Genomic DNA, 27,208 nt, shown 5'->3' on the forward strand with positions numbered 1-27,208 from the left:
TGACCACATCAAACTCATGGCAGTCCCTAGCTTTGCCAAATGATTCACACCAGAAGTACTGCTAATGTAGGGCACCCACCTACTAGTCTCCAACTGCCACTTCCTACATAGATTTGGCTATGACCAGGTCTTTCACACTGGTTTCACTAGGGGATCTAGGGGGGTTGTACATACCCCTTCACAAACATGTCCGGCTCGTGGGGATGTGAACCTTCCAGGAGTCACATGGTGACTATGTGGGAATTGAGGGATCGGTAGAGGGGAAACATGATAATATCCTATGCATCTACATACCACCCCAACTGGACACAGAAGCACTCACTGTATTACCACCACGATCCTAGGGTGTTATGTTTTCCTGTGCAGGACTTAAAAGGTGGCACTTTCTTCAGTTGGGAGAGGATGTGGTCCGTCAACTAGACTGCCGACTTTGGTGCTGGAAACCTCGGGGTCGCGTCCTGTGATTCTGGGCAAATCACTTAATCTCCCCATGCCTGAATGTGCAATGTAAATAGGTGCTAATTATGTAAAGCGCTCCAATACCTTCGGGTCGAGTTTGCGCTATATAAATATGCAAAAAATAAAATTAACGTGAGCCTTTAGAACTGCAGAAAATGATGCATTAAGTGTTTGAGAGTGTGTCAAGTCTGTTAAAAGCGACAGAGTCGCATCATTTCTGTGGTCCAATCTAGAAATAACTTTAGCCAAGGCCCAGTGTGAAGCGCCCAAGTAAGTATCAGCAGCGCAGGCTTCAGTGCTCAATGGATGGGGGTGGCTCGGCTGTGGTGTTGGATGTGGTGGAGTTTTATTCTGTATTGTGCTTTGCTGAGTTTATGAAACTTTTTTGTCCTTTTCTGCTGACTGTAAGATTTTTACTCTGCTGTTTGTCATAAAACCTGCTGCAGGATCGGACATTTGATTGAAACGTACATGCCACCATTTCAGAAGAGCAAAGTGGGAGATTGTAAAAAAAAAAAATCGGGAGAATGGGGCCTTGAATCGAGTTACTGTCATGTGTGGGCTTTGTAAGTGTGCTGCAGCAGGATCGGACATTTGAAACGCAAATTCACGTGTTTTTTTATCACCTTTCAGTGCCTTGTCTTTGCTGGCTTTAATTCATAAACTTAATATGGAAAAGTCACTTGGAGAGACAGTGGCTTTACTTAAAATTGTCATAACCACTCCTATGACAACAGTCGAGGCAGAACGATGTTTTTCAGCCTTAAAGAGGATTAAGACATTCCTGAGAAACACCATGCTTGAGGAAAGACTCAATGCTTTGGCAATGCTCTCTGTAGAGAGCAAGCTAGTTCAGAAAATCCCGGACTTTAACACAAAAGTTATTGAAAAGTTTGCTGCTCTTAGAGAGAGACGTGCTGATTTCATTTACAAAAAGTAAACAATTTTGAATGCTGCTACTTTGCAACCAGTTTATTTGTTAAATAAAAAACATCTGTGAGTGAGGTACTCAGAAATGCATTGTATCTCGAAGTCTGTTATGAAGCTCTGTGGTTGTACACTGAATAAGCAGCTACCTATGTTATATGACATCTCTTTATTAATGTTATACCTGCACTTTCACAATTGCTTTATTAACCTTCCTGCTTTCTCAAATTTGCTTGAAAATGCACCATTTTTCTTCTCTTTTTTCAAAATTTTCTCGGGGGGAGAACCCCCCCGAACCCTCCTTATAGGGGTTCGGGCTCGCTCGCTGCGCTCGCTCGCAACAGTGAAGTATACCAATCATCTTACGCCCTACCACTTTAAAATGTCACCAGCCGCCCCTGTTAACGAGTAAATGGTCTTTTAAAGACCTGTTAAGTACTCGGGTGCGGCTGCAATCAGACGGACGCCAGCCCGCGAGGCTATCTCAGCCGGGCTGACGCACATGAGGGGGGGGGGGGCTGAAGCCCGGTGAGCCCAATGGGTGTTGCGCGCCTGCCCGCCAGCGAGGTGCACTCTGGCCCGGCTGCAGCACTTTCAGGTAGAGGAAGTCTTTGACGGAAGATCGTGACAGCTGCGAGACTTCCAGCCCCGCAGGAGCAGGCAGACATGGGCTCTGTTGGTGTCACTGCCCCCCGCCGTGGGAGACAGCAGGTAACCCTACGCCACAGCACAAGCAACTAACCGCACACCCTGCTGCCCCAGGTGTCATCCTCCAGGGCACAGCAGACCCCACGGCAATAGAGTAAACTTGCGTCCGTAGTTCACTTTCTGCCACAGGTTAGCTGACCCCTTCTTTCAGCTCTGCACGCTGCTTAAAACCCCTGCACATTACATAACCAGTGCACGCGCGTAAACTTCTAATCCAGTCGAAGCAGAACCTATAGTGATACCCATCCTGTCAAAACCCGTAGTACACAGGTAAGCCTACGACATCACTGCTACTGCCCACGTGCCCACATGCACCCGCTGGGTCCATTGTACCGACACGCCACCTTAACAGTTGTGAAACTCCCTTTACCAATCATTGTTATTAGGGACCCTGCTCTAATGAGTGTAGCTGAGCTGCGTAATTGCTACAGATAGACTGCATTGATTTATTAAAGGAAGCCCAGCATTGGAAATGTGGTGGGCCGGAGACAATTTGGTGCTGCCCACCTAAGTTCATGTGATCATTGACACAATTTCCAGCTCTGGCTTTTGTGTGACACACTGGCGCATTCTGGGTGTTGTAGTCTTGGTTTGCTCTCATTGCCCAAATTACTCCAACAGACCTGAGAGCAATTGATTTGCAGCATAAAAGTCCATGACTGGAAACAGTTTGCCTATTGACATGGGATAAGTTGGCCACACAGCTAACAATTTGACATCAGTGGCCACGGCATACAGGAACGCTGTGTCCTATGACGGCCCTTCTTGCAAGCTTCATGTCCTTAACTTTACTTCCCGAGTCACCAAAACCTCAGCATCCCACGTATTCCACTGCTCTAGAGTAGGTTTGTCACGTTTTTGTTCTACGCATAAACAATGTTTTTGTTATTATTACGTTTGGTTTGATTAACATTAAACCAGGTTAAAGTTATATTTAAACTTGTAAACATAAAGCATTTAACAGTATCAAAATGCAAAGCAAATACGTGTCACATTTTTTTAAATTCTGCTAACAATTAGTTGAAGTATGATTTTAGTTGCGTTCTTTTAAAAAAGTCATTCAAAATGTCTTAAATGATGCAGTTGATGGCACTTTAGTTTAAATACGCGGGAATGGCGGGACTTCAATATAGCGGCAAATTTGCAAAATGCTTAATGAGGGTGAACTGCTGTTCTGTATTACATCAAAGAGTCCATTTGAGAATCGGTCTGAGTATAACTGAAATCCACAGACAAACAAGCATTAGCAATGCAATAGGTCTGTTGGTATTGTAAACAACAATGCGTTTTATTTATGTTTCACAAAACTAAAACATAAATAAAAGGCATTGTCATTTAGAAAGCCAATAGCTAAAACTCGCGTAAATGCGAGACCTGTTGCATTGCAAATGCTTGTTTAGCAAGAGTCTTGAAAAACAAACTTCGCGCACTGTGCAGAAGAGACCACCATCGAGGACGCGCTTTTTACAGAGCTTGAAAGGGCCGTCCATTCCTGAAACCTGCTTATTTGTTGATAGCGAACAGTGCAACACTGCCATCTAGTGATGAATATGTATATCTAGTACATATTAACAGTTACATTTAATTGATTCCCAGTAAAGTATAGATAGGGCTTTGCTGTGCACAAAGATTCACAAACACCAAACAAAATGGAATTACATAGCATATGCCCAAGTCAGAGGTGCAAACAAATCTTTGACTGAAACACAGATACAAAAGGAGATTATAGAACCAAAAGTAACTCTTGATTAATAATGGGCAGAGGCGATGGCTTCGAATCACTGAAGCCATTTAACAAATGATAAAATGAATTAAAGTATCAAGCATTTGAATCACGAAGCACAGTGAGTAAAGTAAAATGTTATGTTTTTTTAATCAAACTCTATAGATAAACAAAAATGTCACTGGATATTGTCCCTCGGGATTCATCATAAACCATCAGAGAAAATTCGCCCTCTCTCCTATGAGAATGTCATGCTTTGATGAAATTGGACCGGAAGTGAGCAGAGCTGAAATGTTTATATTGTATGAAATAGGGGTGGGGCCAACTCTGAAGATCCACTCCGTGGACTTTCCTAAAACTCCACAAGATTCCCTGAATTTCCGCGAGCGGCAACATTTTGGCACATTGAGCTGCTTGTGCTGATTTCTAGCACCAGGAGCATGATCCGCATTGTAAAATCAGCGCGAACGGCACCCCACGGTGGACCAGAGAGTGCTGCTTCTTTCTGCCGCTCGAGTAGATTTTCTACTCTAGGGGCAGCTTTCTCACCGTGAACGGTAGTGACCTGCCGCGACCGTAAGCATTGAGAAAATCTCACTGGGTGGCGTTCTAATGCTGGAAAATCATGCTAGAGGAAATAAATTCTCACTCACGCTCACCAACTTATGGGTTCATTATGATGTTTGGTGGAATCACTACCGACCGACACCGACTCGGTCATGGGACCGACCGACACCCAGTCGGCGGTCCCGACCGCCCCATTAGGATGCATTCCTATATTTCACTATGGAAGCATGCATTACAGCGGTAAAACGTCTGTAATGCATGTTCCCAAAGTGAAATGGGAGGTGTGGTTCATCCCTGCACCCGGTGGAAGGCATCTCAAGGATCAACAGGGGGCTTCCAACTGGAGGCCGTATACTAAAGCGGGCCCTGCTGGGGGCCCTCAAACAAGTTTTCTGACATTGTTTCCATGTCGGGCAGACCGGCATGGAAACCATGTCGCAAAGCATACATTGTAATCTCAAGGGGGGAAAGAGACGCCCTTGAGATTACAGGCTGCATTCCGACTGGCGGGCAAGCACTCCAAGCCCGTCGGAAGCCAGCCAGAATGACCAGCAAGTTTCCTTTCCGACGGCCTCCATCAAAATGAGGCAGTTAGAAAGGAAACCGACCAGCCAATTACGATGTGGCACTAAAGACTCCAACCTTTGGTCGGAGAAAATTTGGGCCTTATAATAATCGGCCCCTTAGTGTTGGCGAGCCACACATGAAATAAGACTCCACCATGCAGCAGTTGGCAGAATTCTGCCTTTAACTCCATGCTCCAAGCAGAGCGTGGAGTGGGCAAAACTCTGCAAACAATGCCAGCGCAGCAGAAATTTTTACCCAACCCTAGAATGAAATTGATCATGAAAACACAGCCATCCATTTATTGTAACCCTGAAGAAGACCTTTTCAGTAAAGCATAGTTAGCTGCACGCACTGATGCAGGTTTCTGAACTGTACAGTTCAGTAAAATGTTCTTCAACCACAGATGGCCCGCAATAGTGGCTAAATCATAGAGTTCTTGCAATAACAATTAGAATAGAGCCGATGACACCCAGCTGATTCTCTCCCTCACCAAAGAACGCAATGTCACCAGAAACGACTTTCACGAAGGAATTAAAGCCGTCACCACCTGCATGAAGGACCGCTGCCTAAAGCTCAACTCGGACAAGCCAGAAGTCATCCTGGGAGCCTCCCCCACTTGGAATAGCTCCTGGCAGGCCTCCGCTCTAGGATGTCCCCCCTATGCCCACAAATCACACACAAATCCTCAGCATGATACTGGACTCCTCGTTCACGATGGACCGCCAGATAAACACTGTCTCCATGGCCTGCTTCAGCACACTCTGTCTGCTCCAAAAGACCTTCAGATGGATCCCCACAGAATCCAGGAAGACAGTCAGCCATGCCCTCATCAGCAGCAGACTCGACTACGGCAACGCACTCTACACCGGTGTCCCCAGAAACTCCTCTGAAGACTCCAGAATGCCTAAGCAAGACTAATCCTCAACAACCCCAGTCACAGCCACATCACTCAACACCTCCATGACCTCCACTGGCTCCTAGTCAACAGAAGAATAACTTCAAACTCCTCACCCACGTATACAAGGCCCTTCACAAGCAACACCGGATCCACATACCTTAATCACCAACTCAATTTCACGTACCCAAAAGAAACTTCTGGTCCGCCCAGCTTTCCCTGGCGACCTTACCCTAAATCCACACAACCAGAACCGGGAGAATGTCCTTCTCCTACCTTGCCTCCATGACACGGAACACCCGGCGCATCCAGCTCAGGATGTCACCCTCACTGATGCAAATCAGGAAGGACCTCAAGACCTGGCTCTTCGGATGAGCTCAGCACTTAGTCTGATCTGCTGCACTCTCCCCCACAGTGCCTTGAGACCCTTTACGGGTGAGTAGCTGCTCTTTACAAACCCTGATTGATTGATTGATTGAGCGCTGTAATTCAAATTCTTTCTCACTGACCATGTTTTAAGTAATGTTTATTGCTTATGGGAACCTGATTTTTAGTTTATCCTGTTGTGGGACATAGGTAATAATGTCTAAAGACAGTTTTAAGCAAGCTTTCTTCTATAAATAAAGACTTAAGTCTGCTTCAAGACTCTTGAAAGCCAGAAAAATAAGGGCCATTATTTTTGGGATATATGTTTATTTCTTTACTGCGAGCTCAAAATATCATCATTTACAAATTCTTTCATGTGTCCCAAATTTGAATTTTCATGCATAAACTGATCTACTGACAGGGAAACATTCACCATTACATGGGGAATTTTCCATGTTAGAAATTCTCTCAATAGGGTATGATAGTATATGTTACCAAGTAAGGAAACATGCCAAAGCCTGTATGTGTGTATCTAAAATGTAAAAAGCGTAAACCTAGAAGTGGTTTGCTATACTGGTCCAAATGCAAAAGTAGAAAGAGAAAAGGCTGGGTATGGGGTCCTGAGTAAGGGTGGATGATAAACTCCACTCCGCTGGCAGAGTTAACAGAGTTTTGCTACTTCCGCCCTCTGCTTGGAGCGCAGAGTTCAGCAAAAACTCTGCCTACTGCTGGTGGAGCGGAGTTTACCGTCGCACTCCCAGCACTCACCTTCTAAAAGGTAATGTGGGTTGGATTCACAAGTTGTGATTTAGCAAGTCACTCTCTTTTCAGAGAGGCAAGGGACTTCTTTGTATGCAGGTGAAGGTCATGGCAGCTGTAAGGATTTGGAGGCGAGGCTTGATGGAGCGCGCACTAAGGGGAGGGAAAATGTTGAAGACCGGAAGTGGCCATGCCCACCCTTTGAGACCCGGAAGCTGTCCTGCTCCCATTGAGAACCGATACTCCCCCCGGTTTGAGGACCCAATGCTGCTGTTTTCCATTATCCCTGAAGACAGGAGCCCGACTCAGCACCTTCCATCCACACCCTTGGATTCCCGGGATACCGTCAGCAGTGAGAACTCAACCCGCAGAGAGCAGGCCCCGGACCCACATGAGCAGACGGGAGACGCCGGGAGCCTGGCAGGTAAGGGGCATTGGTAGAGGTTTTGGGGGGACTGGGCAAGGGAGAGGAGGTTTTTTTTTACAAATCATCTAAAATCAGTGCTCCGTGCACTGCACAGACTCACTTCGCTCGGCTCGAGCCTCTCTACCACTTCTTGTTTGTCCGGGCAGGATCAGGTTATGTGCATTTCGCTCTACTAACCTAGCTCCACGTGGAGCCTATACACACATAACTGCTGTTGTTAATTTCTAAATGTGATGACGTTTTATCTGCCAATAAATATTTCAGCCTCGATAATGCAACTTCGAGGCCATCACAACAATAGCTGCGGCATGGTCACCTGTTTATTTTGTCGTATGTGGACTGTGTGTGCTGAGGTCAGGGATAGGTGTGCCTTCTCGGGAAGACTACACACTGCTGTCTCAGAGGGGCATTGTGTGTGCCTGTGTAAGAGTGTATGGCTTGCTCACTGGACGACTAGAGGCGCATGAGCAATTCTCTGCCCATCAGTGGAACTCCATGGAGTCCAACTGAGTTTTTTGGTAACTTTGCGGAATTTTGCGGAGTGAGACTCCGCAAGCTCCGCCCACCCCTGAGTGAGGAAAGGAACTTTTTCAATTTTGAGGTGCAGATGAATACCTTCTCACAATTTTGTGAGTATCCACAAAATCTTGTCACAATCCCTCCCACCCTGAAACAGTCACAGATTTACGAGGGCTTTGCCAGTTGTCAAAAGTCCAGAACCCGAGTTATATGCCCAAGCGGCAGGAAAGGGCCTATAAAGAGGGAGAGGGCCTTTAACAATTGGTATAACTCGAGGCAGAAGGGCTATAAGGATATTGGATCATTCCACCCACTAAGGGCACTATGTTCCAACGTATAAATAAACATGAAGGCAAACATTGGAATGTTGGAGCTCCGCGCCTATGAAAGCCATTATAAGCCCGGAGCTACTCCATTGTCTTCAATGGAGCTCTCAACGTTCCATTGTTCTAATGTTGCATAAATGTGATTACCAGAATTGGGCAACAGCAGCGTTTGTGCCTGATCCTGATAATTCATAGCAACTTGTAATGAGCTTTCTAGATGGTAATGAAAACGGTACTCCCAGCCACAAAACATTGCTGTCCTGTAGGGGTAGCAGTAGAGACTTGCCCTTTGGAGAAACCCCCCAAAAATAAAAAGGGGCAAATACATATCATGGCATTTCTGCATGCATAGACGCGAGCATGCATCATTTCCCTATGACTAACTGTATGCACACTTGAGTACTCCTGGGAATCTTTAACAGTGGAAAACTGCCCGGAGGACTCCTGGAATCCATTGCATGTTCCTGCAGAGCCATAAAGTTATTAGAAATGTAAGTGTTGGCGACTTATGAGTACGTTTATAAATGTCAAACTGGGATCACTGAGCATCGGACTCAAAGGTAACCTGCTTTAGGGCACCCAGAAAGTGAGATGCTGCACTGTGCTAATGTGCATTCTGATAAACTTTACTAGAATGTTTAACATCTCAAACTGTTGGTGATGTTTCAGCTGTCATTGTATTGTATATGGCTTGGTGCTCTTTTTTAAATTATTTTTCTAGCGCCCCTTAATACAGCATAACATACTTTATCATTATTTTATTACGCTAACTAAAAATTGCAAACAATTAAATGATCTTTTCAAGTTCAGCTAAATCGTGACATACCACTCATCACGTAGGTGCCTGGGTATGATTCTACTAGAAGGGAACACAAAAGGTGATGGGAATCTGGTGTATTGAAAAAATATGATTCACCAACATAGAACCATGTCTCAATGTGAAGGAAGAGTGTCCTTGGGCATCAGCTCATGTCAAACGCTCTGTTGCCCTTTTAATTTTCACTATGAAAATTCCCATAAATGTTTAGATATATATAGGCTCTGAGGAAAATCTGTGAAGTACTACCAGGGCAAGGATTTTCAACACTGAAGGCAAAGTAGTGATCTACCTTCTGGGGTCCAACCAATTCACAGAAAAAATAATATATTCAGGTATTTCGCAGCAATATAAAATCACCACTAGACGGCAGCCTAAGATCTCTGCCTTGACACACCTCTGGAAAAAACAGCACAAGTAAAAGGACGCAAGCAAAACATGCCTCGGCAGCTAATGGTCACCATCTCACAAACTGAGTAGAATGGAGAGTGTTGCAATGGTTGCACTGCATAGTGGATGAAAGTCTGTGTGGAAAATGATCAAGTTCCTGTCACTGCAACATGAAAAGGACATTGACTCAAGACAATTAACAAAAGAGTGACAAGCGTTTCAGAAACCTGATGTTTTAACATTTGAAGGAAGCAAATTACCTTAAATTATTGTTTATTAAACAGATAGGCCAGTGTGATTATGTTATATTTTACTTATTTGTAATGTACAATTACCAGAAGAGGCTCCAGTTTCACGCACGGTGGCTTACAATAAGGATTGGGCGGAGCTCATGGAGTTGCAGTCCCCGCGGAATTCCACGGAGTTGCAGAGAAAGTCCGCGAGATTCCGCAGAGTACCACGAGTGGGAGGAGCACACAGTTCTTATGTATCCGTCTACCCATCTCACTCTCCCACCCACGTCTCTCCTCTCTCGTCACCCAGACTCGAATTTATGGCTCCCTCCGCCTTCTTCCATGACTCCTCCTTCCCTGCCACTACACATGTTCTGAAGCTGACAGCTCAGCTATAGTGTGCAGGCAAATAGCCGATCAGGGAGACAGTGAGATAGAGGCCCAGCCCAGCCTTCACCATGACATCTAGAGACACCAAGCTGAGGTAGCCATTTTCAAGCAAAGTATAATAATTTCTCACCTGTCCACTGCGAGCTGGACCAGCCAGACCCAACCTCAGACGGCGCTGGCGGGTCCTGGAGAAAACGTTACGGCCCGCACACTATAACCCGTGCACCGGGCCTGTGGGTGAATATGGCAGAAGAAATAGGCATGGCCTCAGAGTGACGTATGTTGTCCCCTCCCACATAAACCATGTAAACAATAGCATACAAGTCAGAGTTTCAGATTCACTTGCATCTTCACAAGAATGCTGCACCGTGTGCATTACTTTCACCTCCATGATTCCTAAAAACATGAGTCAGGACTCAGGAGCCGCTTGTATACACTAGTACAGACTACACTTTGTAAAACCTTTTTAGTAAAACGGAGAGGGTACACATTCGGCAACAGGTAAGAGGCTAATGAAAAAATGCCACTGTGAGTAAACCGCCTGCATTATGCATTTTTTAAGCATTGTTTTTTACTTATTGAAGAAAGGTGATATTTAATGTCTCAACACACACTTAGTGGGTGATGTTCATGTTGAATTAATAAACAGCTCTCAGTTTTCAGCATGTCATCAACGCCAATGAAGGGAGACCCAAGAGATCCAGACATGCTGTCCTTGTTTCCAGAGGAGGAGAAGTCTACTCCGCAGTGTTACAGAGTTGACGAACAGCATCCAATCCATCATACTACTGATACAACGACAAAACCTACGAAGTTGTGAAGTGTAACTAAAGTTATCAAATTCAGAATGGAATGCTGGCTCTTTGGTTCCATTAACATCGGAGTTTTGAACTGTAGCCCTGCCCATACTCCTTAAAGGTCCTCCTTCAAGTCTGATGGGAGTTCAGCAAACACATATAGATTACGTTTTCTACCTGCACACAGAGTCTTGTCACGGTCAGGGGTGGGCACAAGGAGCCTGTGACACCATCTGCAGGTAGAGGAGGGTTCCAGACCGTAAACCCTGCCACGCAGCGGAATGCAGAGTTTTTGATGAACTCCGCGCTCCAAGTAGAGCATGGAGTGACAAAAGCTCCACGCACTCTGCCAGCGGAGCTCAGTATACCCCACATCTCTAAATAGAATAAAGAATGAACGGAGAAAAAAACATCAATGCAGAAATAAATCTAGAAAAGAGGGATGTAAGGATGTTCATAGCTCTGTAGAAATATGTATTTTTGCAAAATAAACATGATGAAAATTACTTATTTAAAGATTGTGGGGCCTGATGTATATAAACATTTTGAAATCTCAAATCCTGCTATTCTCAAAACAATGACTGGTGAGTTACTAAACCCTTTCCCAAATGACTTTCTATGTTGGAATGACTTTCTGGCTCACAAAAGAGTTTTGGCACTTATTTCGAATTGCAATTAGGAAGAGCATGAAGTAGGAGTTCCCACCTAGTTGTGATTTGCACTGATATCCATTCATTTTTTGCATATGGAATTGTAGCAGCAAACCATTGAAAAGATGCTTACACCGAGTTGTGGCAGGATTTGACTTCCAAAAGGGACGCTGCTCTCGTGGAACAGGTTATTCTTTGACTATCATGTCATGCAGTTTAAAAAGGAGCAAGCAGTATGCAGGGCAGAAACACCTGTTCCATTAAGGAGCATGTGCTGCTTCAAAAAATGTCTCCCATATGGGCATGCGAACATGGGAATGGGGACCTGCTCTCACTCTGCGGGTGGATATTTTCTGATGCAGAATATTCCTTCATAGATCACATCACAAATTGCATCATTTTCTGCAAACCTGTTGATGTGCAATTTGAGGATCCTGGTTTATGAACAGGCTTTAGTACATCCCATAGCTCTCAGAGTTAATGATTTACAAATGAATTTAAGGAAATTCAGTTTAGATACCAAAAACAATGGTGTAACTGTAGGATCTGAGAACTGTAATAAAAGTGAAAGGTTTGATGTGGGTTGTGGCTCGAAGATTACCACTATAAGACTTCAAATATAGCATGACTATGGCAGTGGATTCTAGAAACAGCTCTGTGTTCTGCTAGCAGGGGACAGTCCAAAGCACTGGAAAAATATCAGAAAATCTGTCCCAATATATTCACATTGCTTTGGGGAGAGGGTCAACTCCACTTGGAAAGCCAGAGAAATCTTTAACAGTAAAATGTATCCATTAGCCTCAGACACATCTCTTATCCCCCCCAGAGTTCCCCTCCCTCACACACATGGCCTCCACCCCCTTTGGGTGTTTGCCACAACCCATCACAAGGAACAAGAGTGAGTCTCCTCTGGGTGAATCAGGCAGAAGGCCTCCTTGTAAAGACTCACTCTGCAGGTTCTCACTGCCCAGCCTGCACATCAGCAGAGCTTCCATTGGAAGATAAGAGTGTCTCGCTCGGTGCCAGCAGTGTCTCTACTGTGTATTTATGGTGGTCGCCACTTCTGCTCCGACTCCATTCTGAAGCTTCTGCAGACTTTCCCTCAGATTGGACCTCAGGCAGGAATAGAAGATCTCTCAATAGCTTCAAGTGGATACATCTGCAGGAGGTTCATAGAGTCTTGAAAGCCTGAAGTGTACATTTGGACGATCCATACTGGTAGCTGTGTCCAGCTATAAGGTAAACAAGAGGGAAACTCGCCACAATCATGGCTTTAGGATGCAAGCGCTGCTTCTGCTACTCCTGGAAGCTTGCCCTTTGGTACCCCTGGCACTGTCCTTACTTTCCTGGTCTCAGGGTCATTAAGGCAGAAGCAAGAACAAACATTTAACAGGATCCCCAATAGATGTGCCTGCTTCCTGTAGTCCTTCCTCTCTTCTCTTTCCCAAGACCCTCAACAGCCAATAGGAGATGACTGCGAGCCAAAGGATGGGATAAGGGGCAACAAGTAGTCGCTGAGTTACCGATGGCACTCTCGTTACCACTGGCATAATTAATGCCCGTAGCTCATGGAATTCATGGTATCTGCCCAGGGCACCACCAGATTGTGGGCACCAAAATGCCCCTGCAGACTACGAATATTGCCCCATAGTGAAATTAGGAGAGAAAAATATCACTTGCCTGTACCATATTAAACCCCGGCATCAGCTGATACAATGTCCATTCGTGTGTTGTCCAGCGTGTGGGTAAAGGAATGTTTCCTGTGTTCTTCGTGGGAATGTTATTGCACATATAGGTCTCTTTTTAGGGTTTATATTTCTATAATTCCCTCTCATTCTGGGTTTCATGAACCGCTTTCCGTATATTAATGCTGGGAGTTATGAAGGTGTTTTTATAATGTTTGAATTTGTTTTTATGCTCGGTTAACACTAAAAAGAACACAGCCAGCAGAGAGCTGCGCGTAGAGAGGCTGCTAGTGCCGACAGGGGGCGCTACAGAATGCATAAGGCGAGGAAGGACCAGCCCAGCAGGCAGCCCCCAGCAGCATCAATAGAACATCACGCTGAGGGGTTTTTGTCTCACTTCCCCATCAGGCTGTGTCTCTGTGTGAGTGTTGCTGCCATCATAAGACAGGCAGTGATACACAGCCTCGTCCTCAGCCTCGACTCCGGTGATGGTCAGATACGCCGCGTTGGGGGTGTTGTCGTGGGAGCCAGAGAAGCGCGAGGGGACCCCCGAGGGTCTTCTTCTAAAGAGATACATGACAGGTTTAGGAGCAGTGTCCGGCTTCTGCTGGTACCAAGCCACGTTGTAGCTGCCAACTGTGCCACTGCTGCGGGTGCAGGAGAGCTTCACCGTCTGTCCGGGGGCCACAGTCACTGAGGGCTCCTGAGCCAAAGAAAACTGGGCCACAGAACCTGGAACAGAGGAACCAGAAACGAGGACTGAATACATTTGTGCAATGCAGGTGTTTTACTAGAGTTAAAACAAGTGATAGTTACAAATAATCTACAGTATTTCAAGTATTGATGAGAAATTACTAGTAATGTCATTATTCACTATTAGAATTCACCTGCACAGAGGGCGCTGAGCACGAGGAAGAGAGGAGCCCAAGACATGGTGCAGCTTCAGAAGAGCCCTGATCTCTGATGCGAGCAGATTTCTGGGTCCGACGTTTCAGCTCTCCCTTAAACCCCGCAGGACTGGATCTGCCCCTCTATACAAATTGGCTGATGGCTGATTGGTTGTCACCGACGTCTTTTACTGTGAAATGCATTGATGGGCCTTCAGGAGGTCAGATCACAGCAGGCGGCCTAAGGGGCGCTCCCGAAGGTATGTCTACATTCGTTTTCAGCTCTATTGGACAAATGCCTACATTTACAAATGTAAGTACTCATTTGAAATTCATAAAATGTGAATTGATACTTGTAAACCGAATTAACATGAGTAAACCTTTATCCAAGATGGGGGTGAGCAGGGAACACCCTCATAATCAGTAGGGCTGTTGGTAAAGAGAATTCTGCCTGGGAAAACAGTGGCGTAGCTAGGGTGGGGTGGTGGGGGCGGAGGGCGGTCCGCCCCAGGCGGCACTATTTTGGGGGAGGACAAAGGCATTCAGGCTTGCTTTCGTGGACGTTCGGGGACGGACAGAGAAGGAATAGGACTCCGGCAATGTCCTCTTCTTTTTTTGTGCTGGCAGCTGTCCCCCCCCCACCCTCTCTTCCTATTATTCCCTCTCTTCCTGTCTTGCTCCTCACTTACTGAAAACCGGGACTTGAAGAAACGGTTCACAACCTATCTTTCCTTCTTTCATTTAGTTGCTTCCCTGTGAAATGGATCCAAAAAAGAAAAACACTCTTGCGGGAAATGCCCTTTTTCTGACATTTTTCTATTCCAAAGTGCAGCGGGATGGAGAGAAATAGAAGGGTTTAAATAGGAAAAATAAATACATGACTAAATAAAGCAAGACAGAGGGGTTGCAAAGTGGCCAGATTGGTTTTATTTACATCCAAATACAGCAGCATCACTTTACAGAGTTTGCCAGTGAAGCGCTACTTTTGTTTTCTCGTCTTTCTTTGAACAGCATTGTTGTCCCCAGGTGGGGAAGTGCACCATTCCTGGAGGTACTGCAATACCTGGTTGATGGGTGGATTGGAAAACACAATGTGTACCATGCCTCTGTGTTTATGGATGTGGTCTTTTTAAACCATACTGCTTACGTTTTGTGAGGATATAAGCAATGGACATTGAAACGGTTCCCTTCAGGGCCCTCTAGTCATGTCCTTAACATTTCAGGTAAAACCACTCGCTGATTTCTGAATAGTGAGTGAGAGATCGTTAAGGTAACCATGTTGTTTCTGCTTATATTTCACATGCTTTACTTAATCTTGCATTTCCCATGAGTGGTTGCTTTTACTTTTTTTTTTAGGCAGCATATTACTCTTATCAAGTGCATAATTTGAATTGAGCCACATCCAAGTGTTTATAGCGGGCACAATTAGGTTGTAGCTGAAGGCAGTGCGAGTTTCTCTCAGTGGGGAAGTATGGTGTTCAGTGGGGGAGAGGATGTGGCACTATGGCCAGAGCTGTCGAATTTGGAACTGGGGAACCGGGTTCAGCCTTCATGACCAGTCCACCAGACCACTCTACTGAGGGAGCACATTCCCATGCTAGACCTTAGAAGGCCCCACTAGACCTTAGAAGTCTTGATGTCTTAGCACAAGCAGGTGTACCCTAGGGGTGTCAATTGTGGGTTAACCTTGAAGGCCTGCCCACCACAATACATACTGAAGTTCATCTCCAGTCTTGCGGGCAGGCCTACGAAGCAGCACACCCTAGAGCAACAGTGATCCAGTCGCTGTGACTCTGTCACTGAGGTCACATGAACCTTTGAGCAGGTTAGAGCAATGCGGACGGTGTGACCGCACTGGGTACCTATTTCGGGTGGGTGCGTAGTGTTTGCAAGTATATTATGGTTTGAAAAAAACTTGCTGCCTCCTTCCTGGCATCCAGCAATTTTCAGAAACAATAAAAATGTCATGATAACTTTGGTGATTAATGTTCTTCCTAGAGAGAGATATTGGAGTTTTGTCTAGTGGAAGGGTTGACTCCTGGAAAGGTAGCACAGAGGATTAATGTGCCTGCTGCAAAGAACATGTACCATGCAGATCTCAAAGTGCACTGCTTTAATGGGGGGACCATGATGAATGGTCATTTAATGTCAGCTGTAGATGATGGATCCCTGAACAGTGTCATGTATGTGCATGTTTGCATTGTGCTGAGGGGATTACCAGGTAATTGTTCACGCACCTCTCTGATGGATGTCACATGCGGTTTTTCTGAGTACCCAGCTAGATCATGCAGTCTGTGTGTTCTCTCTTGTACTACCAGTCACTGGTGTATTCAACTGTGTAGCCTTGGACCGTGTCATGTATCTGCATGTAACTTGCATGATCGAGGTAACTATTAGCGGCGATACTACGTGTCACTCGGACCTCTTTCAAGTGCTCGCCGTCCTTTTTCCCCAGCAACCCCCCCTTCTCAGGGGCGGCAATGTGAGAGATAGCCCTGGGCGCCACAAGCTCTAGCTACGCCTATGCTGGGAAAAAATATTGCACCATCAAAAAAATAATATAAACGTCTTCAGCAAATGCAAAAAGGCAGCACACTTGTGCATGCACAGAAGTTTCGTTTTTGCACTTACAAAGGCAATGATTTCGCACGTGAGTACTTTGAAATCCACAAGGAATTCCAAAATCACTCTTTGAAATGTATGACTGTTGTAGCTTTTCAGGTTTACTCCTGGAAATCTAAGTCAATTCCAAATAAATCAGAAATTTCCTCCAAACACTGCTGTAAGTACATTTCCAAACTTTTTAAACAATTGGGTTCTCATTGTGTACAAGATATGTTCAATCAAGCATTCTTAAAGAGCACTGGGCGTGGTCCAAGCTATCTGAAGACTGTATTTAAATAAAAAACTCTCCAGAATCTTGATCACATTGGATGAGGCTTCTGTGTCTCTGTGATCAGAGGGGCTGCAGATACGAAGGAGGTCAGACAGCAAATACCGTATGTCTGCGAGAAGCAGCGAGCCCCAGGCTCAGATACATATAAGAAGAACCACAGGACCTGCTCCTCCCACCATGACTTCCTATGAGGGTCACAGAGACTCCAGGTCAGACTTTACAAAAATGAAAACGGGTCACCACCCTTCCCCACCACCGATGCCCCATCACGTGTCTAGCTCAGCTGGACCCTAGAACAGAGCCAGTTCGGTGACGCTCCATCGCTCTCAGCTGCGCTTGTGGTCATGCGCAGTTGCCCACAGTGTGCAGTTACACTCATGCCTCTGAAAGCGGTGCCACTTCCCCTGGGTGTTTTATCCTACCGGGCAGGAGATGGTTTTTAATCCATCCTAGTCCTGGCAGTGAGTCAACTCTGGTGAGAGCGGTGGATATGGAGAGTTTTCAGTAACTGAGTAATATTAATAATATTGCATCTTAATCGCTGTTCCACAATATGCGACCTTTGTTGTCCTCTCTTCTGTAAAGTCTGTCTCTTTCCATTTAATGCAGTTTGATGCATGTTTTTTATTTATTTCTGTCTCCACCTCCCTTCAGCATTACCATCAATAAATGTGCGGTGGGAAGGAGAATGTGATTGTGAAAAGTGCAAACGTCTTAACGACCTCACTGAGCGTGTACAGCAGACTATAATTAAAACTTGACTTAGGCAAATGGCCCTTCAACTGCACAAGAAATGATCTCTGGTCCCAAGCAGAATAGAGAGATGAGATGCACATGCGTCCATGGGAGCAGAGAAAAGAGATATCAAAGGTTTGTATCTGGGAAGGTTTTGTACAGAGCCCTCAGCATCGAGTGAAGATGACAAACTTCACACTTCATGGACTTTGCGAAACTTGCTGAGTTTACCACCACTGATTGTGGGAAAGAGTTTCCAAACAGATAAGCATTGTTGCAAAATTATTTTTCGGAAAATTATTCCCCCCACTGAGATTGTCGTCTTATGCTTAGTTGTGTTTCCGGTAACTCAAATTCTTATGTAAGGTTGTCCATTACTTTTAATAGAAATCTTTGAAAGCTTTGGATTAAACATCTACACAATTCTACACTCACATATAAACAGCATAGAAGTCAGCTCCTTTTTTATGGGTGGCAGAGAAGACAAAGGCACTTTTATGTCATGCACTTTTATGTCATGCACTTTTATGTCATGCACTTTTATGTCTGTCCACAGACAGTTTTGGCTGCTGGAGGACCTCATATCATCAATTCATTCAAAACACAATAAATGGCCTACAGAATAGAGAGTGAGCTTTGTGCCAGCCACATTCAGCCATCAGCTTTCATGCTCTGCGATTGCTTGGATTGGATGCCACCAAGTCCATGCCAATATATGAATGATCACTTTGTAACATTTGTGTGGCTATTAGGTTTTGTTGCTAGACCATCACTTTATTCTTTTGTGAGACTGCAGAAGTGACATGTCATGTAGCTTTTAACGGAGAGACATTATTTGTTGTTTACTGTATTCACTTTGCTGACAAAATGACATTTTGATGTCTGATTTCTGACTTTTATGAATATGAAGTACGTGATGTATAGTGGTTTAATATGTCAAAAATTCAATGTGCTATTCACTATTTGCCTTTACTTATTTATTTGTTTACTTTGTTGTCATGGTAAAATGTTTTGGGATTTATGTATTTTTCATATAGTCAAGTGGTGCTCACACATAGACTTTGTTTTAGATGGAACATAAACTCTGACCTTTTCTCTACGTTCCACTGCTACTTACAATTGTCCTCCTTTTGTCATGTCCACTCCATGAGAATGTATTAAGGTTTTTTAAAAAGAAAATATGTTTTAGGGTACTATTATTACCTGGAAGCATCAACGTAGTTGTCTGCTCTGCCAATGGCTGTCATCGATATGGGAGGCGTGGCTTAAATATGGCTTTATGGATAGTACTGAGAGACATGAAGGCCTGCATCGGCGCTATTACTATTCGTCTTACTTCTACCAACACTTCATTTTCTTTCTAACCTTTTTGGCACTTATTGCATGTAAACAGCACAGACCTATACTCTTCATGCCTCAAGCACTGTCCTGCAAATGCACTTTTTATTCAACCTTCCTAAAATAGAAAGAGGATGTGAGAAATGAGGTTACTGGTTAAAGGGGGGGGGGGGGGAGGTGGAGGGGGTGAAACGCTACTCAAGTAGCAATCACAATTCTTGTCAGGTTGATGTCAAATGCAAAACATAAATTAACCTGTGCTTAACCCTCTGGTAACTTGGCACAAAAGCAGTCAGGTTTGACTTAGAAGCAATTTATAAAGTATTTACACAGCACTTCAATCAGTAATAAAGTGAAGCATGACACAAGAAAAATCCCACATCAATTTAGAAAAAAACAGTACAGTTTAATATATGCTCCAAGACCAAAATAACAAAAATCTAATCAGTAGAACCTGATATATGCAATTTTAAAGTTTAAAGTGAAAACTGTCCCTAAAAGACAAACACCAATTGTTGATATCTGATTGTGCCGGACCGAGAGAAAGTCACAGGTTCAGGCTGATCGTAATGGAGTGAGGGCCAGATACAGGGGGCCAAGTTAGGCCCACCGAACTAAGTATGTTAAATCCTGGTTGTGGAGCATTGCGTGATCCTGCATTGAGGATGAGTCATGCAGTGGAAGTTCCAAGGAACTGCGGGGCTGCGATGCGGAGTCTTGCACCGAGGATGCATCGCACGGCAGTGGTTCTGAGGAGCTGCGTGGCTGCGATGTGAAGTCCTGTGTCGAGGATGCATTGCATAACCACGGTTCCAAGGAGCTGCATGGCTGAGATGTGAAGTCCTGCATTGAGGATGCGTCGCACATTAGTTTTGAGGAGCTGCATGGCTGGGATGCGAAGTCCTGCATCGAGGATGCATCTTGCAGCGGACCTACCAAGGAGCTGTGGGGCTGAGATGCGAAGTCCTGCATCAAGGATGTGTCATGTAGTGCAGTTTTGAGAAGCAGCAGGGCTGCAATGGGAAGTCCTGGATCGAGGATGCGTTGCTTAGCAGCGGATCTGATGAACTGCCAGGCCCTGAGTTGCAGATGCATTGAGCAGCAGTTCTGATGCCGAGCTGTGAGGCAATGCATCGCATTGTGTCGGATCTTTTAGGACAACATCTGGGCTGGCAGAGCGCCTTCAGGCCCACTTACAAAGGGCCAGGACTGGGGTGGCACCACTTGGGGGGTAGGAATCACAGCAAGCAGAGTCCAGGTACAGGGTTTAAGGTGAGTGGAGCCTCTTCTGTCCTTGAGGCTCCAATCAGGAGGCCAGATATCTAACCCTTGGAGTCACTCTGGTGGTCCCGGGATCAAGAAGCTGGTTCAGGCCTTCTCACTCAGGCAGCAGGGAGGCAGAGCTGCAGAGTAGCAGGGCAGCAGAGTAGCAGCACTTTCTGCAGTAGAGCAGCACAGTGGTCCTTCTTCTGAGTTTTCCGCAGGTCCAGATGTGTACTGAAGAGTTGGGTCTGACAGTACATAATGTATCCCTGGTGCCAGACTTTAATGTAGGAGAGGTTTCTGGAGGTTCCCACTCCCAGAGGTGTTTTGTGTTTCGTTCCTCCCTGTCCTGATTGATAATGGGCTGCTGATTGAGGCGTGGGCAAGGACTGATTTGCATTTTGTTGATATTTAGAATGTGATGTATTGTCCTCCGGTGCGCAAGGGAGTTGGAGACCATAACCTCTGCCTCCTTAGCAGATCATTCGCACTTTTGGAGACCTCTGCTGCAAAGGGATCTGCTGATACAGCAGCTTCCTTTTTTGGCACTGTATGGAAGGTGTGCAAAGTGGACACCATTTTCAAGTTGTCTACTCAGCAAACATTTTTATTTAGAGATAACAAACTCCTAAAGTAGAAGTTTATTTTCTCTAAAAATATAAATGGCCCTGATGCGCAGGGAGATATTTCCCAGAATATGTTGTCCATTTTTCATTTTCCATGCCTGCACGCCAACATAGAAAGGAAAAATGAGTGATTGTCTCTTTGCACTTAATAGGGCCGGTGCCTGTCACTGGGATGTGTCAGCACATCAGAGGTTTGCCCGGTGGATCTAGTGGAGACTCTGATGGTGTAAACCTGGCACTTCTCCAACTTTGAAATGGTGGTGTAACCATGTTTTTGGCAGGGTTGAAGCACCGTGGATTTGCAGTGATTCTCCCAAACCAGAACACTGTAAATCAGATCCTTTCAATAATTTCACAGCCAAGCTCAAAAGCAATTAAATAGCATGACATCCCAAAACTTTGGTCTGACATTTTCACCCATAACCTTTTTACTGTTTCACATGTGACTATGTTACACCCCACTCGCCGGAGGAACGCGAGGTCCCACGGGTGTTGGAGGGACTGCTGAGGTACCGGCGGGCTACCAAAGTCCCTAAACACACTTATCGCTATGCAGCCAGCCTGCTGGTGCTCTCTTGGACAGTGGCCCTCTCCTTGGGGACATATTGCGAGACAGGCTTGGCCTCTCCACATTTCTTCTCCTTCTTTCGTGAATCCGCTCAAGAGAATTTCTGGGATAGGAAATACTGCCTGTTCCAAGATGACACCTTGTCCATTCCTGCCAGTAGGGCGTTCCCAATCTAACATTGTGTCCTAAATTCTTGTGATGTAATTCCTGTCCTAGACCTATAAAAGGTAGGGTTTTCCATTCTCTCCTTGAGTTGCAATGCTTCAGGTCTTCTGTGGTGAGTTTCATCACTCCAGTCCTTCATTGGCTCCTCCAGGGATCTTCAGTCTTTTCCTGTTTATTCACAGCATGTCCCCAGTCATTCCAGCGCTCCAGTCTTTCCTTGTCTCCTTCCGGAATCTCCAGCCATCTCCTATTGGTCCTCAGCTTTGTTTCCTGCCTCAAAGTTTCAACTGCATCCAGAAATAATTTCAGAGGTTTCTTGCCTTTGGCCTTTTTCACCCTTCCTGGGTCCAATTGTGGAAGGCACTTCTGCCTAGGCACTTTCTGAGTCAGCAGCAGTGTGGCTACTGGAAGGGGTCATCCATATGTCTGGCAACCAAGAACTGTGATAATCTGGGCCTCCAGTCCAACTCACAGCCAAAGACTCTACGCCAGGTGTCAACTCTGTGACAGGCCAGTACCCATGATCAGGCCACATAATACTCTTCTTCAAAATTGGTAGACCAAACCCTTATCTTTAAACACCATTCTTGAAATAAAAACACATTTACCGTGGTCACATTGGCCAAAGTAGGTGTGAGAAAAGATGTTATCATGCACAAACGGCTTTGCAGAACTAAGGATTATTGCCCGAAATAAATGTTGCACTAAATAAAGTATTTTTTTTGCTACATTGTGTTGCTAATGTTCTTATTTCTTCTATGTTCTACATACAACCATTTTGTGGAATTAGAAAGCTTGCTTTGACTTGACCACTTGGTCAATAATGTTCATGTGAATCTACCTGAGCTGTGGGACAGTCACGCTCAGGTGGCATTTTATTTATTTAATATACTTTTAATAAAAGTCTGATTTTTCAAGTCCTCTCTTCGTCACTTTTTACATCTTTATATTCCTTGACACTCTCTGATTTTTATGCTCAATTATTTAATGGTTGCTTGAAGATTAGAGTTTTTTTTATGCACATGTATGCATTGAGTGACCTTCCTTGCAGATGACTACACATTCTCAAAGGAAAGGTACAGCAAACTACACTTGTCTACAATATGGTGACACATGGTGTGTATAAAAATCATGGAGAAAGTACTGATTTCCCCCACAGAACCACTATTGAGTGCAACACTTTTAGCTTTGCATATTTTTAATAGCTTTGCCATAAGAAATTGTTTAGAAAAGCAAACTTCTTACACTACAAAAGAGCCCACCAATGAGCACGCGCCTTTCACAGATTGACTAACATTAAGCAAAATGGAATTAATTGACATGGGCCCATGGTAGACATGTAAACTAATCTGTGAGGGTAGCACACATACATAAGAGATTAAATTAGTAAAAGTAACTGTTTTACAGTTCATAGGAGACAGCTCGAAATCACTGAAACCATTTAATAACAAAAGATAACATAATGTAAAGCATCAAGAATGTTTGTAAGGAAAGCTGCACAATGATTAAAGTCACATTAATGATTTTGATACATCACTCCAAATAAAGAGGTATTTTACTGAATTGTGGTCCTTGGGTTTCATCATAAACCAAAGAGAAGGTTTGTACTCTCTACTATGAGACTAACATTGTTAGAAATTAGGTCTTGTTCGCAGAGGTATGCACCCTGTCCAGGTAGGGACCACAATCCTAGCTTGGGCAAGCTAAATGCACACTAAAAGATAATCTGTGCTCACCCTCTGGTAGCTCGGCACAGAGCAGTCAGTCTTATCTAAAGAAGCAATGTGTAAAGTATTTGTGACATACACACCCGCACACACACAGTAACACAATGAAAACAGCATAAAAAGACTCAACACAGGGTTAGTAAAATCGAGAATATTTTATGAGAAAATCAAGATCAAAGCGACAAAACTCCAAGACGTAGAATCGGAGTTATGAATTTTTAAAGAAAAAATCAAGTCTGGGAAGAGGTGTGGCCCAGCGGCCAGAGCGACTAACTCCGGAACCCGGAGCTCACGGTTCGATCCCCGGTGCCGGCGGCAGATCAGCCCAGCACCATGTGACTATGGGCAATAGCTTGCTTAATCTTCCTCATGGCCTCCAGCGCCTTGACACCTTCGGGTAATTGTTCGCGCTTTACAAATACTGGCCATTTGCATTTACAAAAATAGTGCAAAGATGTCAATAGCACTAAAAGGTGAATTGAGGTTGTGCTGATGAGGTAAATCCAAAGTTCAGGCTGACTACAATGGAGGGCGGGCTGGCTACAGGACTCAGACAGGTCCTGCTGATAAAGTACCTTGGATGGAGCCAGCATCAACGTCGAAGACTTGATGCAAGGAGTCGAGGAGGAGCTGTGTCATCATTGATCCCATTGTTGGAGGCGAAGCATCGGTGCCAATCTGCACAGTCGATAAAGGCTTCAGCGTAGAACCCCTTTACGATTCAGTTGCTTCGTTGTCGCTGAGCCACACTGTCCGTTGTCCTTGATGCAATGTCATTGATCGGCGCCTGCATCGGCATCAAAAGGCAATGCGTCAGTTTCGATCATCGATCAGCACAAAGTCATCACTGTGATAATTTTGATTAGGGGTGGGGGGGATTACTTTGCTCCGCCAGCTGAGTTTGCAGAGTTTTTGGTGTTGGAGTTCAACAAAAAACTGCCAACCACCAACTGAGCAAGAGTTTACCACGTACATGAGACCACGCCACACAAACATGCATTTTGAACTTCGTTTTGTTATTTGATGAAAGACTGAACAGAATGAGGCTTGTGGTGCATGCATACTATTGGGTGGCCAGACAACGGGGCTCGGTCTGGGCAAGATCATTGGCAGCTGGCGCTGTTGTGGCAATGGGGGCAAGAGGAAGAGCAGAACCGAGCAGTGAAATTATCTGTCAGACTCGGCACAAAAGGGGAAGACATTCAGGCCACTCCCAGACTTCTTTTGTGATTCTAAAGGGACAAAAAGTGGAAAATGACAAATGAGCAGCAGGCATTAATGTAATTTGGTCACTCACAGCTCATACCTTGAGTGATCTGGCATTCACAAAATGTCCTCTTGGATGCAGGAGCTGGGGCAATCGCTAGCGAGCTTGACACAGAGCCTTGGGGAGCTGGGCGACATAAAGGCGGTTCTGACCCAGGTGTGGCTACCACAGCAGATGTGCCGGTGCTAAAGGAGCAAATTGAGCATTTCCACAGACAGTGGGAACATCTTTGCTTAAGGGTAAGTCACTGCCTGCTCTGCAGGCTGCATGGGTGGCTTCATCGTGATTTGGGTGGGGGGGAGGGTAGGATATTTCCAGGCCTCAACAAACGTGCTTGTGATTTTAAAATGATGCCATCGTTCAGTTTTCATCATTTTTGAAGTGCAATAAATTCAACTTTGCTGAAATTTGACATGCAGTTTTGATCTATTCAAATTTTACATGTTCAGTGGAACACCTCTTTAAAAGTGCTGAAAAACGAGTTCAGCAGTGTTCACTCATCTTGGCATGGGGCATGACATCAGAGCAGCTCTTCGATATTTGGTGGGCTTTAGCCAGCAATTGATAATGCTTTAAACAAGATATTTATTATCCTTAGAATCAACAATGTGCTGGTTCTTTTGTCCATGTATGTGCCAACGTGCATTGGTACTGTGTGTGGGTATTAATTGTGTGTGCATATTTAGAAGAGTGCTTACGCCGCCCAGATGTGGAACTCCGTGGAATCTCACTGAGTTTTTTGGAAACGCCATGGAATTCCGCGGATTGAAACTTCACGAGCTCCGTCCAGCCCTAATTTTGATTGTTCTGGAAAGCAGAAATCACCTTTCAAGGGCCCATGACTGGACTGGCACAACTTGGCAGGGCAGGACTCGAAGGTGGCAGAGTCCCAATGCTGCTGAAGAGATGAAGGAAGTCTTTGATGGCCCTGAGACTTCAGGGGGCAAGCCATCAACCCCTTAGAGTCACTTTGGGTTCAAGTGAGATGGGTCCAGTCCTTGTCCTCAACAGGACAGAGATCAGAAGGCAGCAGGGCAGCTTAGCTACGCAAAAAGCAGTTCCTTCAGAGGCGCAGTCAGGGAATGTGGAAATCCTGGCAGAACAGCAATCTTTTCTCCTGGCAGAGTTCTTCACATGTCCAGGAGTGTACTGGCTTGGTAGTGTCAGAGCCCCAGTACTTATACTCAGTTGCGCCTTTGAAGAGGGAGTGACTTCAAAGCAGGCCCTTGAAGTGCAAAGCTCCCCTTTCACCAGTCTTTGCTGCAGGCTATCTGTGGGGGTAATCTTTCCTTTGTGTGGGACACATGACACTGCCTATTTAGATGTAAGTGTTGGCTCCCCCTCCATATGCCTGCCCAGGAAGAGCTATCAGAATGTCGATGAATGCAGATGAGTTCTCTGTCGCACCCACCCTTCTTGTGTTTGTGACTGTGAAGAGGGAATGCACAAAGAGCAGATGTCACTCACCTCAGACATGTATTGGAGATAGGCTGCAAGGCACACAGAGCAGTAAGAGCAGACAAATGTCCACTTTCTAAAAGTGGCATTTCTAAAGCTGTAATGTTAAATCCAACTTTATAGGATTTATCACTACTATTCCAAAGAAATGAAACATGATGTAGTTACTTCTTTCTAACCAGGAATTAGATCTTAAAAGTGTTTCAGGAATTCCCAATGCAAGCCTATGAGAAGAGTAGACCTCACAGGAGAGCAAAACTAGTTTAGCTGTTTATCACAACCAGGACATGTAAAACTTAAAAGTGCTTGGCCTACCTTTTACTTGCAGAGAACCCTGCCCTTAGGGCTAACTAAGGCCACCCTATGGGTGACTTATGTGTAATAAAAGGGGAGTTTAAGGCTTGGCAAGTAGTTTTAAATGCCAAGTCAAAGTGGCAGTAAACTGCTCACACATGAAGCCTACTTTTGTGGGTAGCACAATCAGTGCTGCAGACCCACTAGAAGCATTTAGGCTACAGGCCATGGATATATGGTATACCACTTTACAAGGAACTTACAAGTAAACTAAATAGGTCAATTGCGTATACATCTATGTCACCATGTTTAGGGAAGAGATCATATGCACTTTAGCACTGGTTAGTAGTGGTAAAGTGCTCAAAATATTAAAACCAACAAAAAAAAAATCAGCAAAAAGAGGAGGAGGAAGGCAGAAAGGTTTGGGGTGACCATTCAGAGAGGGCCATTTTCCAACAGTCATGCTTTGATGAAATTATAAATAAAAGTGAGCACAGCTGAACTGCTTATGTTGTTTGAAATAGACTGTGAAAAAACAGCCAAGCTTTAAAAAAATCAATGAATTTGCATCAAGTTCATTGTGACCCTGAAGAAGACCCTTTCTGCGAAACATATTTAGCGGCATGCATGGATGCAGGTTTTTGATCTGCACAGTTCAGTAGATGTTCTTCAACCTTGGATGAGCCTCAACAGCGACAAAACCACAAACAGCTTGAAATTATATCTAGAATAGAGCTGTTAGTCATAGTTTTTCTGATTGACCATGTTTTACACAGCCT

The sequence above is a fragment of the Triturus cristatus genome, chromosome 11, assembly GCF_964204655.1.
Source record: "Triturus cristatus chromosome 11, aTriCri1.1, whole genome shotgun sequence".
Taxonomy (NCBI): domain Eukaryota; kingdom Metazoa; phylum Chordata; class Amphibia; order Caudata; family Salamandridae; genus Triturus; species Triturus cristatus.